Source organism: Erpetoichthys calabaricus, chromosome 8 (genome assembly GCF_900747795.2).
Source record: "Erpetoichthys calabaricus chromosome 8, fErpCal1.3, whole genome shotgun sequence".
Classification (NCBI taxonomy): Eukaryota; Metazoa; Chordata; class Cladistia; order Polypteriformes; family Polypteridae; genus Erpetoichthys; species Erpetoichthys calabaricus.
Window position 1 is genome coordinate 57,618,793 of NC_041401.2, and position 21,320 is coordinate 57,640,112.

Genomic DNA, 21,320 nt, shown 5'->3' on the forward strand with positions numbered 1-21,320 from the left:
AAAAAATGATCTAGCATTTCCCTTGTCAAAACATACAGAATTTCAAGCGAGATTCACTTTTGAATATGTACTTATATTACATCTACAGCAGTTGTCAATCCAAATAAACTATTGAAAAGTATACATTTCGGAATTTAGATCATATCGATATCACACACACCACCTACACGTCTAAATAGATATATGTATACAGATACATTTAAAGTACATAACTTGTATAGATGTATACACATGCATTGGTATAACTGCACGCAAAATCCAAACACGCGGCGCGCACGCGTGTAAATGGGCGGGGCCAACCAAAGCTTCCTTTCGGTCTTGCCCGCCTTTCTACGTGATTATGACGTAGAGTCAAACGTAGGAACGTGGATATCAAAGAGCACGTCGAGAATATATGCTTGAGGACCTGGAAGTTCGCAAAGTTTGGAGTGCAGTGTATGTATTTTTTTAGTTGGTCTTAAAAGACCATGACTGCTATTTATATATTGTTATGCAGTTTATGTTTGATGTCTATGGAATTTAATAAACTAGCGCAAAATGTGTCTAATACCATCCATCCATATATTATTTTAATAACGTTATCGGTAGTGGGGATGTAGAGCGTTTATGAAATATTAAGTACATGGCAAAAACTAATTATAAAAGTGTGCCAGTACCAGTCCAACTGAGAGCATACCCACAACAGTAACCGAACATCCTTGACACAGTTAGTATATGTGCTGGATTATGAGTATATTTATTTGCATACATTCATTTATTGAGCTTTCTGCATATGTTGTTGTCTGCCAGTTGTCTTGATGCAGGTTTTGTGAAAATCTGCCTGAAATGAAAGAATTTTTAACACATAAGTACTTTTTAATTTATTTTTATTTACTTGTTTGTTGAAGAAAGCGAATGATGCTCTTAAAACAAGCTGTTACCAGATGGTTTTGTAGCTCTACTGCATGTAAGACGTTTTGCCCGAAGAATTCAGTAATTGTGTTGGCACTCCTTTTTTCGGTCATAAGTTTACCTTAAAAGTAAAAATAAATTAAGCAATTCATTTTTTTTTCGTCATGGGTTTCTTAATGCATTTTCCTTTTGCAAAGAAGATGCTTTTGCACATTTTTTTTTGTATCTTTCATTGATGTAGTTGCAGAGTAATTAAATTTAAAAATTCCAAGGTTGTGGGCAGTATTCCCTCCTATGCTGTCCACGGCGTCACACTGAACCTGTCTGTGCCTCATCTATAAATATTACAGTCTTGTAAGTCACCTTCAATAAAACCGACACCTAAATGTAATATAACATTCTCAAATCAATTTATGAGTATGATCCCAGTAGCACTGGTTGCAAAGCAGGTCACACACCCATGAAATTGTGATCTGGAGTACCCAGAGGAAAATCTACCAAAGATGGTGGTAGTTTACAGACACCTTGCAAACAACAGCCAGGATTGGGATTTGAACCCAGGACATTGGATCTGTCGGAGCAAGCTTCAGTTATGTTCAATGTGCCATCTGCCATGCTGTCAACCAAATGTAAACTAGTAAAGATAACATGTCAGTTCCAGAAACAGAAATGCATTTTCAAGGTATGATACTACTTCAGTCATATTTTACAGATATAACTGGATAACTCATAACTCCTCTTTAGAGACTTAGAATTCAATATTACAAATAAGGACTATACCTGTACTTTTCTACCAATTATGTTTGTGTTATGTAAGGTTGTATCTTTTTTTTTATTACTTATTCATTATTTTTCTTACATAATTTAATTTGTTTATCTTGTAACTATTTTTTGACATCTTGTTAAACACTTTGAGCTATAGTCTGTATATGGTTAGGCTTTGTATATTTGGAGCTGTTGAGAGATTTTGCTTATTGTAGCACTGTTATTTCCACACATTTTCACCACACTGTAGCGTAAAGGATTACCTTTGACTCATCTGTTCATTTCCGTTTGTTCTTCAGCTGCTCCAGCTAATACCTGTACCATTATAGTAACTTGTAATCTTGCCATAATTATTTTAGTACTGACAAGAGTTTTTTTTTCTGGTAGTATTTATTGGTTTATAAACTGGCAGTTAAAATATTTTGCAACATAAAATTGGCACCCTTTTACCAGTTGGTAAAAAGGCTCAGACATAATTTCAGGAAAGTGTAAAAGTTAAATAGACTAAGTTTTTTAAAATGCTGGTATCTCTTATAAAGGTATAAATAAATTGTTGGTATGGTCTTTTTTTTGATGACTAATTAAATGATAGTTGCTTTAGCACTGTTAGAAGACATCTCAAATGGAAGAATTAGAAGAAAGCACGTATTTAGAGATTATAGTGATTTCTTGCCCTCATGATGATGGATGGCTTGCTTCTAAGTTGATTTAGATTTCCAGGAGCTGTGTGTTGAACTGGGGCTGGCTTTACAAAAGCAGAGTTTGAATTGTTTTCTACCTGTTCCTTTGCAAGTTCTATCCGCCTTTGGGTTTTTAGCCATAGGTGTTTTATAATGTGAACTGGCTGGCCAATTGGGTATTTTTCAGCCAGGAGGGTATTATCCACTTGTCATCCAGATATATAACATTTACTTGCACTGTGGTTGAACAGGCAAACTTCAAAGCGCAATTTGCAACAACGTCCAGTTTTCCAAATGTAATCGGAGCGGTTGACTGCACGCACATTGATTGCTCTGATGGCGCCTTCACAGAATTAATTTGCTTATGTAAATCTATTAATGTGCAAATTATGTGTGATGCAAAAATGCATCTCATTAATGTTGTGGTGAGATGGCCTGGCTCAACTCATGTTTCATTCATTCTGAGAAATATTAGTGTTGGGAGCAAACTTGAAAATGGTGTTGTGTGTGATTGCTCGCTTCTCGGTAAGATAAGACATTTAATATTATCCCTTTGGTCAAAATTATAAGTTATCTTTATGATGTAACCATTTAACACAATTACTTAGGTGACAGTGGGTACCCACAGAAGACGTGGCTTCTCACCCCACTCGCCAACCCACTTACTGAACAAGAGTGACATTATAAGGATAATAGTGGTAGAATGTACTATAGGACAGCTTAAGGGCTTTTGGCACTGCCTGGATAAGATGGTGGTGTGCTGCTCTATAGTCCACATATTCAAATAAGTGAGCAGGGGGCAAAGCCCCCTAGTATTTATTATTTAAATAATTAGGCTGTAACAATGACACTGTTTAACTCTGTGTAACATCTCTCACTGTCACTTTCTTAAGGTGAAGAATATTAAGGCACAGAAAAAAAGAAAAAAAAAAAAATAGGGCCACAGTGAAGAAAAAAGAAAGTTGAAATGTTGACTTTAATCTTGAACTTTCCAGTTTAGTCTTGTATTTTATTTTGTCATTAAAGTAGAATGTCATAAACTTAATCTTAAAATCAATATTTAGTTTACTAGAGTTTCTCGAATCCTATCGTAACTAAAGTAACACATTAAATGCTTCATATTGTATATGTTTAATGCATATGAATCACTACCTGCTTCTTAAATGGGCTTTCTCTTTTGCAGATAGGAACGCACAGACACTGATCGCCACACAGAATACATTACATTCATGATATTACAGCTCTCTGAACATTTTAGAATACTAAGATGTGCATTTGATATAATTTTCATGATGAAATGCAGTAAAACATGTATTAAACATGAGGGCATGGTGGTGCAGCAGTAGCAATGAGCTGGCACCCGTCCAGGGATTGTACTTGCCTCCCCCATCCAGGGATGGTTCCTGCCTCCTACAAAATGTTTGCTGGGATGTGCGCAACCTTTGATGAGATAATTTATTGCAGAAATACTGTGTTTGTCAATCGTACCAACCCCCAGTTCCTGTCCTTCTATTTTCTTTCTCCACATAACCAATCACCACAATCAAAGCTCAGTAGTAGATGTAAAACCAGCTGTAAGCGTAGAATGCTGGTTCTTCAAAACTTTTATGGAACATTAAAAAAATCTTCTTAATACATGTTTAATTATTCCAACCATTTATCCATCAAGGGTCACATCAATCCCAGCAAGCATACAGCACAAGGCAGGAACAATCACTGGATGGGACACCAGCTCATCAGTACCGCTGTGCCACCGTGAATTATTAACAGTATACATTATTTAAAAGTTAACAATTAATGTACGGTAAAAGTAATATGCATACTTTAATGCATTTAATAATAAAAATGACATCAAGTATACATCCTAGTATTGTAACAGCACACAGCGCCAAGAGGATAGCTCTTGGAAATCTAAATCAGCTTAGAAGCCTGTCATCATCATCTGTAAATACAGTGGTGTGAAAAACTATTTGCCCCTTCCTGATTTCTTATTCTTTTGCATGTTTGTCACACAAAATGTTTCTGATCATCAAACACATTTAACCATTAGTCAAATATAACACAAGTAAACACAAAATGCAGTTTGTAAATGGTGGTTTTTATTATTTAGGGAGAAAAAAAAATCCAAACCTACATGGCCCTGTGTGAAAAAGTAATTGCCCCCTGAACCTAATAACTGGTTGGGCCACCCTTAGCAGCAATAACTGCAATCAAGCGTTTGCGATAACTTGCAATGAGTCTTTTACAGAGCTCTGGAGGAATTTTGGCCCACTCATCTTTGCAAAATTGTTGTAATTCAGCTTTATTTGAGGGTTTTCTAGCATGAACCGCCTTTTTAAGGTCATGCCATAGCATCTCAATTGGATTCAGGTCAGGACTTTGACTAGGCCACTCCAAAGTCTTCATTTTGTTTTTCTTCAGCCATTCAGAGGTGGATTTGCTGGTGTGTTTTGGGTCATTGTCCTGTTGCAGCACCCAAGATCGCTTCAGCTTGAGTTGACGAACAGATGGCCGGACATTCTCCTTCAGGATTTTTTGGTAGACAGTAGAATTCATGGTTCCATCTATCACAGCAAGCCTTCCAGGTCCTGAAGCAGCAAAACAACCCCAGACCATCACACTACCACCACCATATTTTACTGTTGGTATGATGTTCTTTTTCTGAAATGCTGTGTTCCTTTTACGCCAGATGTAACGGGACATTTGCCTTCCAAAAAGTTCAACTTTTGTCTCATCAGTCCACAAGGTATTTTCCCAAAAGTCTTGGCAATCATTGAGATGTTTCTTAGCAAAATTGAGACGAGCCCTAATGTTCTTTTTGCTTAACAGTGGTTTGCGTCTTGGAAATCTGCCATGCAGGCCGTTTTTGCCCAGTCTCTTTCTTATGGTGGAGTCGTGAACACTGACCTTAATTGAGGCAAGTGAGGCCTGCAGTTCTTTAGACGTTGTCCTGGGGTCTTTTGTGACCTCTCGGATGAGTCGTCTCTGCGCTCTTGGGGTAATTTTGGTCGGCCGGCCACTCCTGGGAAGGTTCACCACTGTTCCATGTTTTTGCCATTTGTGGATAATGGCTCTCACTGTGGTTCGCTGGAGTCCCAAAGCTTTAGAAATGGCTTTATAACCTTTACCAGACTGATAGATCTCAATTACTTCTGTTCTCATTTGTTCCTGAATTTCTTTGGATCTTGGCATGATGTCTAGCTTTTGAGGTGCTTTTGGTCTACTTCTCTGTGTCAGGCAGCTCCTATTTAAGTGATTTCTTGATTGAAACAGGTGTGGCAGTAATCAGGCCTGGGGGTGGCTACGGAAATTGAACTCAGGTGTGATACACCACAGTTAGGTTATTTTTTAACAAGGGGGCAATTACTTTTTCACACAGGGCCATGTAGGTTTGGATTTTTTTTCTCCCTAAATAATAAAAACCATCATTTAAAAACTGCATTTTGTGTTTACTTGTGTTATATTTGACTAATGGTTAAATGTGTTTGATGATCAGAAACATTTTGTGTGACAAACATGCAAAAGAATAAGAAATCAGGAAGGGGGCAAATAGTTTTTCACACCACTGTACATGCTCTCTTCTATTCAGTTGAATCAAATTCCTTTATTGTCATTGTATGGTACAAAGAGATTCAATATTCAAATCCTTCATAAACATATTTTCCTATAAAATGATATCATAATAATAATACAATAAAAACAATTAAAAATATATAGTATGAAAGCATAAGTACAATAGACATGTATGTATACTGCAGATATTGGAAATGGTTAATAATGTGGCTCGGATTGTGCAATATTACACTTGTAGTGTAAGTTTACAGTGAAGTAATTGTTAAGTACAAACTGTTCTACTGGGAGCGCTTGATGGACTGATTGAATGCATTTATAGCTGTTAACTGTTTCTGAGCCTCGAGCTGGCCTTCCTGAGCTTATATGCTATTAATGTCCTCCAGGGCTTTCCGATCAGCTACTGTACAGCTGTGATTCCACGCACAGATACAGTGGGTGAAAATACTCTTAAAAGTGGTGCACTGAGAGTAACACGGCCAAAGCAGCTATGATATTTGGAATAGTCTGGGCATGGCATGTGCCATTATATTGTTACAGAATGATTAAAAACAGGTGTCTTAATTTTGTAAATGATATACAATTAATTTCGAAATATTTGATAAATCCTGTGTCATTGATGTGAATCTGAAAAAAGGGAGACTGCAAAGATACAGTAGCAGTGCTTTGACGCTGGTTACTGCCAAGTTTTTAAAACCAGGCAGAAACCTGCGTATGCAAGGGGGGATGCTACGGTAAAAATGTGCGTTGTTTTACGCCATGTTTAGTTTTTATACATTTCAAAGTGTGCCTGGAAATGGTTGTAAACAACATTTTTGTAATTCTGCACCATTTAAATGTGAGGCCTGAGATGATGAAATGAAGAGAGCTAACCAAAAATGAGCTGGCCAGAAAGAACAGAGTGCAACTACAAATTCATGTGCCACCTGAAACTACATGTCCACTATTATCAGGTTGTATATTGTTTGTAGGCCTATTATCAATAATGCATAATTAAATGTGTAGCTTAACTGCTGCATAATCTTTTACTCTATCTGAGTTTATGGATGTAAAGGGAATTTGGGGAGGAAGTGCTGAACTACAGTACAGCATATGGCATTTAAGACATTTTGTTAAGTTGTACTCTAGGGATGTCACAATACCAGAATTTTTGTATTCAGTAGCAATACCAGTAAACTTTTGTGGTACTAGATACTTAATCAGAATCACAACAAAAACGGAAATCTCTTTTAATGACTTTCATTAAAAGTAACCCCATTATTCAAGTGGACAATATGGTGCCTTTTCCTGCAATAGAATATAAAATATATAAATACTAATAGTAAACAACAGCAAATTTAAAAATTGGTAAATCAGGCAAGTAGATACCGTTATTGTTTAAGTAAACTAGTATAGGCATTCATAAGTAACAAATTACAATGCAAGGCTTAAATTTAATGTGTGATAGACATGGGGGTTCTCCCAATGTAACAATATTGTATGGGGATTTTAGCATAGGGTTTACAAATAACAACAACAACAACATTTATTTATATAGCACATTTTCATACAAAAAGTAGCTCAAAGTGCTTTACATAATGAAGAAAAGAAAAATAAAAGACAAAATAAGGAATTAAAATAAGGCAACATTAGTTAAATAGACATTAGAGGTTTGTAAGTGAATTTCCGCTTGGGATTAATAAAGTATCTATCTATCTATCTATCTATCTATCTATCTATCTATCTATCTATCTATCTATCTATCTATCTATCTATCTATCTATCTATCAAATGATGATATCGTCATGGATGACACGATTTTTCTTACTGTGTGCACATTCTCATTTTATTGTCTTCCATTTTGTCACCTGTAACTGAAAAGTACTGCTGAAATCATTACTAACAATACAAATTCAAACATTATAGCTGTACTGTTTAAATTGTGACTCCACAACAGTTCAGGATTTTTTAATTTTAACAAACCCTTTAAAGCTGTTTTTGTAACAACATGTTTTTAAAATTTGCTTTGTCAAAGAATCCTTCTGTTTAGTTTCTATTATTATTTTTTTTTTGTAAGATTCATATTTGCATCATTAACTTCTAAAAGAAAAACTTACTAAAAAAACTTACCGTGAGAGGGTTATTTGACTCAAAGGTGATGTTGTGGCATTATGTATCCTACTTAGAAAATGGATAGCTTCTCAGATGACTATCCGTTGATGAAAAATCAGAGAATAAATGCAAAGCTTCTATTCCTTTATCAACACAGCGTAGGACATGGTGTTAAAAAGCATCTCTAAGTTAAACAGTTACAACTCACATCTAATCTCTGATGTAATGCACTCTCAAAGTACACACAAATTTATATCTGAGCTACAGTAACTCCATAATGGGTGTTTTTCTTTTTGAAATAGTGCTGTAGCATCTCATTAGCATGGGCCATCTCATATGTAGATTTTACTCACACTTTTATTGGGTATCATTGTGCCTAGGTCACTAAGGATCCTAACAAGACAAAACAATCCCCTTATTTATTGATCACCTGCTCCCCCCTCCCTCAATACTCAACTGTATAAGAGGTGCTTTCTCTTTGATCTCATCACTTGGTGCCAACTGACAATCTTGTTTTTGTGAAGGGCTGTATTTTTAAGTGTTGCATTTGTTTGTGGGTTGCAGTTTTTACCTGCTTATTTTAAAGAATTGTGTACTAATCATGTCAATAAGAAATATAAAAAAAGCACACTTGGTAGAAACTTATACAGCACCCAGAATATTTAACGCTACATTCAAATATTGCTAATCTTTAGCTAATTTGATAGCCTTAATGGCCATTTGGTACAAGTCTTCAGAGCAGTGATGGTGTCTAATTTCTCATTTGAGTTTGCCTTAAAATTGGCTAAGGAACCCCCAGAGGTTTGTTCTTCTTCTTCATTGTCAACTGGCCATGGCTCAATGGTTATATCAGTGGACCTACAGTATATTGTTAGATTCATTTATATTAATCAGTTTGAAATTGCTCTGTGTTATTTTGTGTGTTTAAATTAATCTTTATATTAATGCATATGATTAGTAATTTGTGAATTTTTTTTATTGTAGTTTATCTGCAAAATTGTTGCAGTGCTGTGAATCTGCAATCACTGAAGAGCAACATACAGAAATAATCTGAATTGAATATCACACACACCCACCCATACTCCCACTGACAGGTGCCTGTTTGTAATCACTTACTAACCTCACTTGCACGTCTTTGGGGTATACGAGAGAAACACATGCAGACCTATGGCAGACTCCATATGGACAATGATTAGGTGTCGCATTCAAACGTTAACACTGTCTACTGTGTCATAGTGCTGCCCTAAGTGAAACCTCATATTCTATACAGTTTGCAGTTGCCAGTTAACATAAGCAAGTTCCTACCCAAGCACACAGTCTGCTTGTGTTTCATTAACTTGTATTGGGGATGTTTGTCATCAGTAGTGACTATTATATGTGAAAAAGAGGAAAATGTGCAAAATATTTAAGTTGGTTTAACTACTCTCAAGGTAAAATTGAAACAGTAAAGTGGTTCGTAGTTGCACTCGCACATAACCTTTCTCTGTTTTAAGATTGATGAGTTGGCAGATTTGCCAGTGCTTTTCAACTAGAGATTTCAAAATTTCAAAACTTGTTTCAGCATGATCTGTTCGAGATAGCTTAACATAAATTGATCTATCTTGATACATTTCCTTGGAGAATAAGTGTGCCACATTTCAACAAAATTGATCCACAGAGGGCGGAGTTGTTTTTGTGTGGACAGAGAAACAGACATGGGCTATTGCAACAGGTGCTTCACGCTGTATATGCTAAAATGAATAGCAGGTTTAGGTTTCATTTAAGTTTGACATTGTAGTTTAAGTATCTATTTGGATCTTCATGTATTACATAGTGTAGTACCACTTTTCAGGAAATATTATTGAAAAGAATTAATAAAGTTTAATTTGTGTTATGTACAGTAAGTACTCATAAATAGTTTTCAGATGTCTGCAACCATTTTGTACAACCCAAATTCCAAAATTGTTGGGATGCCGTGTAAAATGTAAATAAAAACAGAATGCAATGATTTGCAAATCTCATAAACCCATATTTTATTCACAACAGAACACAGAATACATCAAATGTTGAAAGAGAGTCATTTTACTATTAACTGTAAAATATCTCATTTTGAACTTGATGTCTCAAAAAAGTTTGGACTAGGGCTACAAAAGGCTGTAAAAGTAAGTGGTACTAAAAAGAAACGGCTAGAGAATCATTTTGCAGCGAATTAGGCTAATTGGCAACATGTCAGAAACATGATTGGTTATAAAAAGACCATCTTAGAGAGGAAGAGTCTCTCAGAATTAAAGATGGGCAGAGGTTCACCAGTCTGCAAAAAAACTGTGTATTTCCATGTCAAATCATCGCACTTTTGGATCTCATTGTCATAGATTTTAATAAAACTTGGCATTCTGATTTGGTCTTACGAATAACCCATGGAACTGATATTGCATGTTTCTTGGATCAATATTAAGGGAGATTTAAGTTAACATTTTGAACTGGGGGGTGGGATTATGACTTTGACTATATCTTCCTAAATATAAGTTGCACAGAAGTGGTTTCCATATTATTTGAACGCTCTTTACCAAGTCTGTATTTTGCATAAATACTATGCTATCCCCATAATGAAAAATTGCCATGATATAGGTAATTATGATATTAAAAATCAAACAGCGAAAAACCTATATTTTTAAATCGGTCATTTTTTTTGTAACTAAAGCTAACTTTACAGCTTTACATCTCCAGAAAATGTGGTCTTTGGTTTTTGAGTCATTGCTGAGATATTACTTACCTGAAGTGTGCATCAAAACCACAAATCCTTACAGTGCTATTGAATAGCAGTTAGTGACCAATGAATTGTACAGGGTTATTAGGGTTCATGAAAACTAAGGCTAAAGCTAGAACTAGCAATGAACAGTTAATTTTAATTGAAATAAAAATTACAGTTAAAAATGAATAAAAAGACAATATTGCCAAAGTAACTAAAGCAAAATAGAAATAATATAAGAATAGTTTGTTTTTCTTTTCAGTTCACACTTTTGACTTCTTGAAAGACACTGGCCTACTTAAAAGGGCCTTGAATTAAGTAAATAATATTTGAGATCCTGTACTCTTTCATTTATATGTTTTCAGAAAATATCAAGATCAAGCCTTTCCTCATAAACCTGAAAAACTACAAAAACTAAACTGAAACTAGATGAGTTCCTAGACTACTAGAGTGATCAAAGCAATTCAATTTTGAAAAAAATAAATCATGAATCAAGCTACATACAAGCTGTGCTGTTTAAAATGTAAGGTGGGAATGTAAGAATATAAACAATGGCTACACTCTCAATTTGTACTCCATCAGAGCCTTTAATGCAACAATTGTGTTCTGCTTGAAGTTGTTTATGTCCATCGTTTTGCCATCGCAGCACATCCTGATGATCCATGACAAGTGTATCAGGACGATATTGGAATGATTAGGATGCTTATGGTCCATGATGATGTAAAAAGTTCAGTCTCAACTCTCCAGTGCTGGGTATAGTTTCTTCAACACATCTTAGCCATTTACCTTCATCTCCAGATGTTGAGAAACCAGCCATAGGTTCACGATTGGCAAGGTCTGTTAAGTCACTACTGGAAGAGTTAGACTGACAAATCTGTTTGTTCTTGGGTGTGAGTTTTGATGGTCCTCCCACATCAACTTCTGCAGATGTGCTGACCTGACCTTAAATTGGGTGATCCTTTATTGTTGTCTCGGACACATCTCTTAAAGCACGGGTAATGTTCTTGAGATGACATTTGAAAGGGTCACAACAAGATTTCTGTTTGAGTCTAAACAACTTCTCTACTGAAGACATTGTGAAAATATATGCTGCAGCAACAAAGACAATGCTTTTATCTCCACCAGGACAGTATCTGCTATTGGTTGATTACACCTGACTGATTTGCACATCTCACTCCCCTCTGATTAATGCAGGGCAGAGCACTGGCATTTCCCTTTTCACAGCAGCCATTTTGACATGAAATAGTATGGCAAGCACATGTGTCACTAATGACATTAATGACGCTCTTGTTCAATTTCAGTGTAGCATAATTGGAACCTTAATTAATGTCATTACTTACACATGCTTGCAATACTATTTCATGTCAACATGGCTACTTTGAAAAAGGCCCATTAGTGATATGAAAGCATGCAATGCCACCTATAAGTAATGATAGCGCAGTAACATGTCAAAAACCAACAACCAAATTTTGCAGAGATTGTCATGACATTATAAGCTAGCTTTAGTAAAAAATGACCAATTTTAAAATAGTTTTTTTTTGCTATTCAGTTTTTAATATTACAATCACACTTGGCAATTTTTCATTTTGGTGATCGCAAGGCAGGAAACAAACCCCGGGCTGGGTACCGCAGCCCACCACAGGGCACACACACACAACCCCACACACACTAGGGACAATTTAGGATCACCAATTCACCTAACCTGCTTGTCTTTGGACTGTGGGAGGAAACCGGAGCACCTGGAGGAAACCCACGCAGACACAGGGAGAACATGCAAACTCCACGCAAGGAGGACCCGGGAAGCAACCCTGGGTCTCCTAACTGCGTGGCAGCAGCGCTACCACTGCGCCACCGTGCCTCCCGGGCATAAACTGATGAATAAATAAAAGTTCAAGGCATAATTGAAAAAATACAAGTACATTGTGAAAGAATCAGTCTCAACACATGAAAAAAGGCTTGGGGCAGCCACCCATATATTGTCCCTGGCTGCAATTGGGTATTTAGAGCCTTGTGGAACACCATATAGGATATCATGTGTCTTTTGAGTTATAATTACCACAACTAACAAAGAATTTTCTCCCTACCAGGTAAGATTCAAACCAATTTAAGACACTGCCAGAGAGGCCCACCCATTGACTAAGGCAATTTCTAAGAATATTGTGATCAATGGTGTCAAATGCAGCACTCAGATCTAAGAGGATGAGAACAGATAAATGGCCTCTGTCTGCATTTACCCGCAGGTCATTTACTACTTTAACGAGTGCAGTTTCTGTGCTGTGATTTGTTCTAAAACCTGACTGAAATTTATCAAGAATAGCATGTTTATTGAGGTGGTCATTTAACTGCATAATGACTGCCTTCTCTAGAGTTTTACTTAAGAAAGGCAGGTTAGAGATGGGTCTAAAATTTTCAAGAGCAGAGGGGTCAAGATTATTTTTCTTAAGTAGGGGTTTAACTACAGCAGTCTTAAGACAGTCTGGGAAGACCCCCATATCTAATGACGAATTTACTATGTCAAGAATATTATCAATTAGCACGCCTGATACTTCTTTGAAAAAATTTGTTGGTATTGGGTCAAGGACGCAGGTTGAGGGTTTCAGTTGAGAAATTATTTTATGTAAATCAGGTAAATCTATCCTGGTGAAAGAGTTTAATTTGTTTATAATGGAGTACTGGGGTTTAGGAGGATCCTCAGTGTTGGGGAGATATACTATGTTATTTCTAATATCATTAATTTTTTGATTGAAAAATACAGCAATAGCCTCACAGGTTTTACTGGAAGTACTTAGGAGACATTCCTTTGAGTTACCTGGGTTTAGCAGATGATCAATCGTCGAGAAAAAGACTCTGGGATTGCTAGCATTGTTATTTATAATCTTAGAGAAATAGCAGCGCCTCTCAAGACGGACTGTGTTATTGTATTCTGTTATTTTAACTTTTAATATTTCATAGTGGATAGTTAGTTTAGTGTTCCTCCATTTACGCTCAGCTCTACGGCATGTTCTCTTTAAATCAGACACTCTTTGGGTCTTCCATGGTATAACAATGCTAGAAGATTTTTTAACTGTCTTTACTACAGGTGCAACTATGTCAACAGCAGCTCTCACTTTAGTATTAAATCTTTCCACCTTACTATTTATATTATCCTCGCTATTATAGTTGGTACTATAAACGGACTGATTGCTTAGAATGTTTGTGAGTTTTAAAGCTGCTGATGAGTCAAAGAAGCGTTTTTTAACAATATGCTTCTCTTGAATGTTTTCTATCAATATTTCTATAATAAATAGTAGAAGAAAATGGTCTGATAGACCAATATCAATAATGTGCTTTACATCAACCATTAGTCCTTTAGTAATTACTAAGTCTAACGTATGACCTGCTTTATGTGTAGGCTGATTAACGAGCTGTCTCAAATCAAAAGAGTCCAGGAGGTTCATGAATTCTTTTTACTTTTTGGTCACACTGATTATCTATATGAAAGTTAAAGTTAAGAGTGTGTCATAGTTCGTAATTAAAATTGACATTAAGTCAGAGAATTCCTCAAAGAAAGATGCGTTAAATTTAGGAGATCTATACACGGATAATACTAGAACGTGAGAATCTCCATGAATAACAATGGTGAGATACTCAAAGGACTTGAATTTACCAAAACTGACATCTTTAAATTTTAACCGGCTTGATTAAATGTTTGCTAGGCCGCCGCCTCTTTTTCCTTGGCGATCCGCACGAGTAAAATTGTAATCCGGAGGCGCAGATTCGATTAAAACAGCTGCGCCATCTGAGCTAAGCCACGTTTCACTTAGTGCAATAAAATCAATTTTTCTATCACTAATAAGATTTTGATAAAAAAAGTCTTGTTAGTTAAAGCTCTAACATTTAATAGTGCCATATTTAATGTTTCGGAGAGGCAGAGATGAATACTATGTGCTTTATTGATATTTGGTACAGGAACTAAGGTATTTTTGTTAGCGCCACTCTGTGTGTATTTTTTATTTAATCTATAGTCTGTTTTTATAGTTTTAATACATTGTTTTTCTAAAGTAGTAATTGTAATTAAATTATTGGTGTTTATGCTGTATTGCCTAGATTTTCTGCGTGCATTGAGATTGGTTATTAGAGTATTAATGTTGTGCACTTTTACGGAAGATTTTATTAAACAATTATCATGCCCTAGCACAGAAATAGCATTTTGGAAGGGGTTAAGAGTAGAGATAGATAGTCAAGATAAACGAATTACCTTAGATATGTTTTCGGAGAGGACCTGGGCTCCGAAACTGTTCGGATGCAGGCCATCTCGCTTGAAGAGACGCAGCCTTTCCCAAAAGAGGTCCCAGTTGTTGATGAATCCGATGTCTTGATTCTTGCAGAAGCCATGCAGCCAGTTGTTTAATCCTAGCAGACGACTGTAGTACTCATTTGATCGTTTGACGAGAGGTAGTGAACCCGAAATGAAGATCTTTACTGATGGGGTCCTCTCCTTTGTGTCTTTAATTAGTGCTGCGAAGTCAGCCTTCACAATTTCCGACTGTCGGTGCCTTATGTCATTCACGCCGGCGTGCAATACAACCAATCCAACTGCCCTCTTCTTGTGCTTGTCGTAGATTGCCAGATCACGTCTCCTCACATCTCGGACACGAGCACCAGGAAAACAAGAAACAAAAGATTTCCGATTAGGGCATGCAATATTGAGGTTTCTAACAATTGAATGACCTACCACTATTACATCACCAGGGGTTGAAGGAAAACTGGGGACGCGGAGAGGGTTGAACCGGTTCGGAGTCGAGATGCTCGCCTGTGCCGATGGAGGTGTTCTAACCTTGGACCCCCGCCTGCATAGCTGAAATACACCAAGGTCTTCATCGGTGTCATCGTCGCTCCTATGAGGCGTGGGGGTGAAGTTTACTTGAGCGGCACAATGTGGGGTTGAAGTTACGTCGATTCCAGATGGCGAGGATGGTTTATCCAGCAGCCGAGCCTTCAAATCCCTAAGGTATCTTCTTCTGGACAGGAGTTTCTGAATCTGTTTGTCGAGTGCCTGGAGTTCTTCTACGACAACAGCAACGCGATTCATCTCACTTTCGGCCATTGTCTGCTTCTGCTTCCGCTTCCGCTTCATGCCCTAGGAAGAATGAGAGAGAGAGATAGGTTAGTGAAAGGAACTAATAGTATAACAGAGCTTCACTACATTCCACAATTCTGCATTTCTTGGTTTTGCCTCAGAAACAGCATTTTTGATGTGACCCCACAAGTTTTCTTTTGGATTAAGGTCCGGGGATTGGGCTGGCCACTCCATAACGTCAATCTTGTTGGTCTGAAGCCAAGATATTGCTCGTTTACTGGGGTCATTTTGTTTTTGAAACACTCATTTCAAGGGCATTTCCTCTTCGGCATAAGGCAGCATGACCTCTTCAATCATTTTGAGGTATTCAAACTGATCCATGATCCCTGGTATGCGATAAATAGGCCCGACACCATAGTATGAGAAACATCCCCATATCATGATGCTTGCTTCACTGTCTTCACTGGCTTGAATTCAGTGTTTGGGGGTCGTCTGACAAGCTGTCTGCAGCCCCTAGACCCAAAAAGAACAATCTTGCTTTCATCAGTCCACAAAATGTTGTGCCATTTCTCTTTAGGCTAGTCCAGGGGTAGGCAATGTCGGTCCTGGTGAGCCGCAGTGGCTACAGGTTTTCATTTCAACCCAATTGCTTAATTAGAATCCAATCATTGCCAATCTCAGACCTTATTTAATTTTATGGCTGGTTAGTTTGTGCAATGTAAGGCTCTTATATCGTAGATTTTTTTCCTTTCCAAGGATATCATCCAAATGATTTGAAGCCTAAAATAGATCATTTTCAGTCTGTCACATTTTTCTATTAAAAGTTTTATTAAATCAAACAGTGCATGATGAACACACACAGATGTAATTGGAAAAAAGCTAGCTGGAGAACTGCTGGCTGCTTTGTCTTTTACATCTTATTGCTAATAAGGAGCAATTAAAATACTGAATGCAGCAGTTTAAGATTGAAATAAGCAATTAAGGTTGGAGAACCTTAACAAGCGAGACCACTAAAATGAAGCATCAAAATGTCACTTAAGCAATATGTGCTTCATCAGCAATAATTGAGTTCTCGTTAAGGAACTGGGTTGGAACAAAAACCTGCACATACTGTGGCTCTCCAGGACCGACATTGCCTACCCCTGGGCTAGTCAATGTGTTCTTTGGCAAATTGTAACTTCTTCAGCACATCTTTTTTTCAACAGTGGGACTTTGTGGGGACTTCTAGCTGATAGCTTGGCTTCACATAGGAGTCTTTTAATTGTAATAGTACTCACAGGTAACTTTAGACCTTCTTTGATCTTCCTGGAGCTGATCATTGGCTGAGTCTTTGCCATTTTGGCTAATCTTTAATTCATTTGAATGGTAGTTTTTCATTTTCTTCCATGTTTTTCACGTTTTGGTTGCCATTTTAAAGCATTTACGATCATTTTAGCTGAGCTGCCTATCATTTCCTGCACTCCTTTATATGGTATCCCCTCTCCAATCAACCTTTTAATCAAAGTACGTTGTTCTTCTGAACAATGTCTAGAACGACCTATTTTACTCAGATTTTCAGAGAGAAATGCACTATAACAAATATGTACAACATTTACTACCTTCCTTCCTTAAATAAGGGCCATAATTCACACTAGTTTTTCCACAGAATGAATGACCTCTCTAATTGAACTCCACACTGCTATTAATTTGAACATGCCCCTTTCAATTAATGATTCAACTACACAGAATCAGCAGCATGCAGGTTTTTTATTACTCTACTACACCTACTAGTAAATTATTGGCCATGTAGAAATATAATTTCTACCAAAAACAGTGATTGATCAGGTTAGTGATGCTGGACTACTATTATTTTGAACACAACTTGTACCTCCATCACAGGATGGACATACCAGTGTTTTGAAAACTTGGCAAGGACCGGGTAGAATGCATCATTCACGTGGCCAAGCACTTCTTTCCTCTGTCACACGCCCATCTAATTCAATAGCTCATCAGTTTTGGTACCACAACCTTAGGCTTTTGCCATTCTATTCATCAGGTAGGAACCCAGGTCCTCCATGATGTTGTATGCTGAGACTGCAGTAGGACAGTAAGTGCCATCCAGAATTGTAAGAGCTGTAACTAGTTCGATGCATCCCTCTGAGATGAAGGTTAACTTTTAGGGTCTCCAGTTTTTCTTCATTTTGAATAAGCTCTAAGACATCTGTTGCAGCCTGAGCTGATGTGTTCCCACCCAAAAATGAACTCTTTGTAATGGTGAATATGTTCAGCATGGTTCCATACAGATACATACATTTCTGCTTCTGTTTTTGGGGGGGTGGGGTTGTCTTGGTCAGCAGCTCCTTTTCCTGGCAAGTTTCTTGAAGAAGGCAGACTTTACCTACATCACTAGTTATGCAGCCTCACTAAAATATTTATAGTGCTGCCAAGTTTCTCCCACCAAACGTCTGACATGACATAAGCATGTCGAATGAACACTGTTAGGCATAACCCCTTTTAAAACTTCCTGATCTGCTTTCAGACAGTATGATGCATTGTCTGTAATCACTGCTAAAATGTCATTAAGATTCAGCTGGTTGTTGTGAAGGGACTGAAGTACTGCCAGTGAAAAGGTAGAAATTTTGCAGCTTTCCATAAAAGATAACATTTGCTAGAAATTACTGGTCTTCACTACCTGTAATTGTAATTCTATAAATTATTTCTAAAGATTATTAAATTTTAAGTGTTTACAGATTGAAAACTTACATCATTACATCTGTAGCTTAAAAAGCTATATGTCTGTAGCTTCATCTACTGCATATCTTAAAATAATTAATTAAAAAGCAAAAGCTAAATATTCCCGAAAATGCTAGATATGTGAATTAAACAGAAAAAAAGAGACATGCTTTTAAGGGCTTTGTACATCTGTAGAGAAGCCTGCTCTTTCGCCCAAGTTTGTAGGTGCTGAGTTTATAATGGAAGAGCCAAATGTGGACCTTGCATGCCTCACCACCATGAGACACAACATTTATTAAACCCAGAAACATTGTTGTTAATTTTCAAAAGGGAACCTGTTAACAACCAATGCCTTTTACTTTTTTTCTACAGGAAAGACTGTTACTACCGGTTAAATATAATTTATTGTTTCAGTGACTTACAGTAAATTCATTATGTACAAATAGAACTGCCTACATAAAAGAATTACCATACAGCCAAATGTTTACTCGACTACAACATAAAAGTTCTTGCCATAAATCTTTCGAAGAACTACGTCCATATGTTGGTCAAAGACACGGGGCATGTGAGTTTGACAAAGACTGCTGTCATTGTTGGCAGCACGTCTGCCTGTTTAGAATGGTTAATAAAGAAAGAATGCATCTTTGTCATCTTTGTGCATACATGGCCAGAAAGTCCTCCACAAACTGGCATCTTGCATCTGATGATTTTGGTGCTTCCTCTATTGTTACCTGAAGGGGAACACTCATTGATCTTAATTTCTCCATGTTCTTGAGAAGGGTTTTAAATTTGATGTGGTCATTGCAAGTATATTTTTGTGCTCAGTCTATGGTATGCTGGCAAAACTTGCAGAAAAGTTGTTGTACAGATTCATAAAAATCACTGGGATATTGTTGTGCCCTTAAATTTTCAGTTAAGCTTGCGTTTCTTAGTTTTTTTTGAACATAGCTGGGGTATCTGATACTGCACGCTTCAACATTTCTGCCTGTCTCATGCAGCTAGCTAATGCTTTAGCTAATGCTAATTCATGCTTTAATGAGAAAACACAGAGACACACGCATAAATAGATAGAGGCGCAACTGTACTTCTATGAAGAATTGTGTTAGCTTGAAAAACAACAAATTTAGGAAATAGTATATAGATTATAGAACTACAGATTACTCAGACGTTTAATATATTGGGAAGTTTTGTAACGGTCACCCCTTTAGTCTCTAAATTATACACATTTCTGTTTTTAAATCTTAATCTGTTTTGATGCATTAATTCTATGTTTCCTTCCGTGTTCTCCGCATTGAGGAAATCCTAGGGACCTGCATGGATCCATCCTGCCTTGTATCAACATTTCAATCATGTGCGGGGCATTTTCTTGGCACACTTTGAGCCCCATAGTACCAGTTGAGCATTGTTTAAATACCACAACCTACTGGAGTATTGTTGCTGACCATTTCCATCCCTTTATGACCTCAGTATGCCCACCTTCTGATGGCTACTTCCATCAGGATAACATACCATGTCACAAAGCTCAAATCATCTCAAACTGGTTTCTTAAACATGACATTGAGTTCACTATACTCAAATGGCCTCTACAGTGACCAGATATCAATCCAATAGAGCACCTTTTGGATGTGGTAAAATGTGAGATTCGCTTCATGGATGTGTAGCCATCAAATCTGCAGCAACAGTATGATGTTATCATGTCAACAAGGATCAAAATCCCTGAGGAATATTTCCAGCACCTTGTTGAATCTATGTGACGAATAATTATGGCAGTTCTGAAGGCAAAAGGGAGTCCAATCAGGTACTAGCAAGGTATACCAAATAAAGTGGCCAGTGATTGAATGTATTGCATATTTCATCCATCTGTCTATCCTCCAAACACGTTTAATCCTGAGCAGGGTCTTGATCATCTTTAATTCTCATAGAATTTTTATTTGTGTTTTTAATAGCAATTAATGAAGTTGCATATAGCTGTGTAGTGGCTATTCATGTACTCTGTCTAATCTTGTCTCAGACATCCATCCATGCATCCATCCTCTTCCGCTTATCCGAGATCGGGTCGCGGGGGCAGCAGCTTGAGCAGAGATGCCCAGACTTCCCTCTCCCCGGCCACTTCTTCTAGCTTTTCTGGGAGAATCCCGAGGCGTTCCCAGGCCAGCCGGGAGACATAGTCCCTCCAGCATGTCCTGGGTCTTCCCCGAGGCCTCCTCCCGGTTGGACATGCCCGGAACACCTCACCAGGGAGGCATCCTGATCAGATGCCCGAGCCACCTCATCTGACTCCTCTCGATGCGGAGGAGCAGCGGCTCTACTCGGGGCCCCTCCCGGATGACTGTGCTTCTCACCCTATCTTTAAGGGAGAGCCCAGACACCCTGCGGAAGAAACTTGTTTCGGCCGCTTGTATTCGCGATCTCGTTCTTTCAGTTACTACCCATAGCTCATGACCATAGGTGAGGGTTGGAACATAGATCGACTGGTAAATTGAGAGCTTTGCCTTACGGCTCAGCTCCTTTATCACTCCGACAGACCGATGCAGGGCTCGCATCACTGCGGACGCTGCACCGATCCGCCTGTCGATCTCATGCTCCATTCTTCCCTCACTCGTGAACAAGAACCCGAGATACTTGAACTCCTCCACTTGAGGCAGGATCTCGCTCCCAACCCTGAGAGGGCACTCCACCCTTTTCCGGCTGAGGACCATGGTCTCGGATTTGGAGGTGCTGATTCCCATCCCAGCCGCTTCACACTCAGCTGCGAACCAATCCAGAGAGAGCTGAAGATCACGGCCTGATGAAGCAAACAGGACAACATCATCTGCCAAAAGCA

At 37.8% G+C, this 21,320-nt stretch overlaps 1 protein-coding gene across 1 annotated transcript in view; it reads left to right on the forward strand.

Annotated features, from left to right (window-relative positions):
• Positions 1-345: 345 nt before the first annotated feature.
• Positions 346-21,320, forward strand: part of zranb3 (zinc finger, RAN-binding domain containing 3) — a 346,469-nt gene continuing 325,494 nt past the window's right edge. Inside the window, exon 1 of the mRNA XM_028806547.2 lies at positions 346-435. The gene's annotated coding sequence lies outside the window, so the exon portion shown is untranslated. The remainder of the gene's footprint in view (positions 436-21,320) is intronic.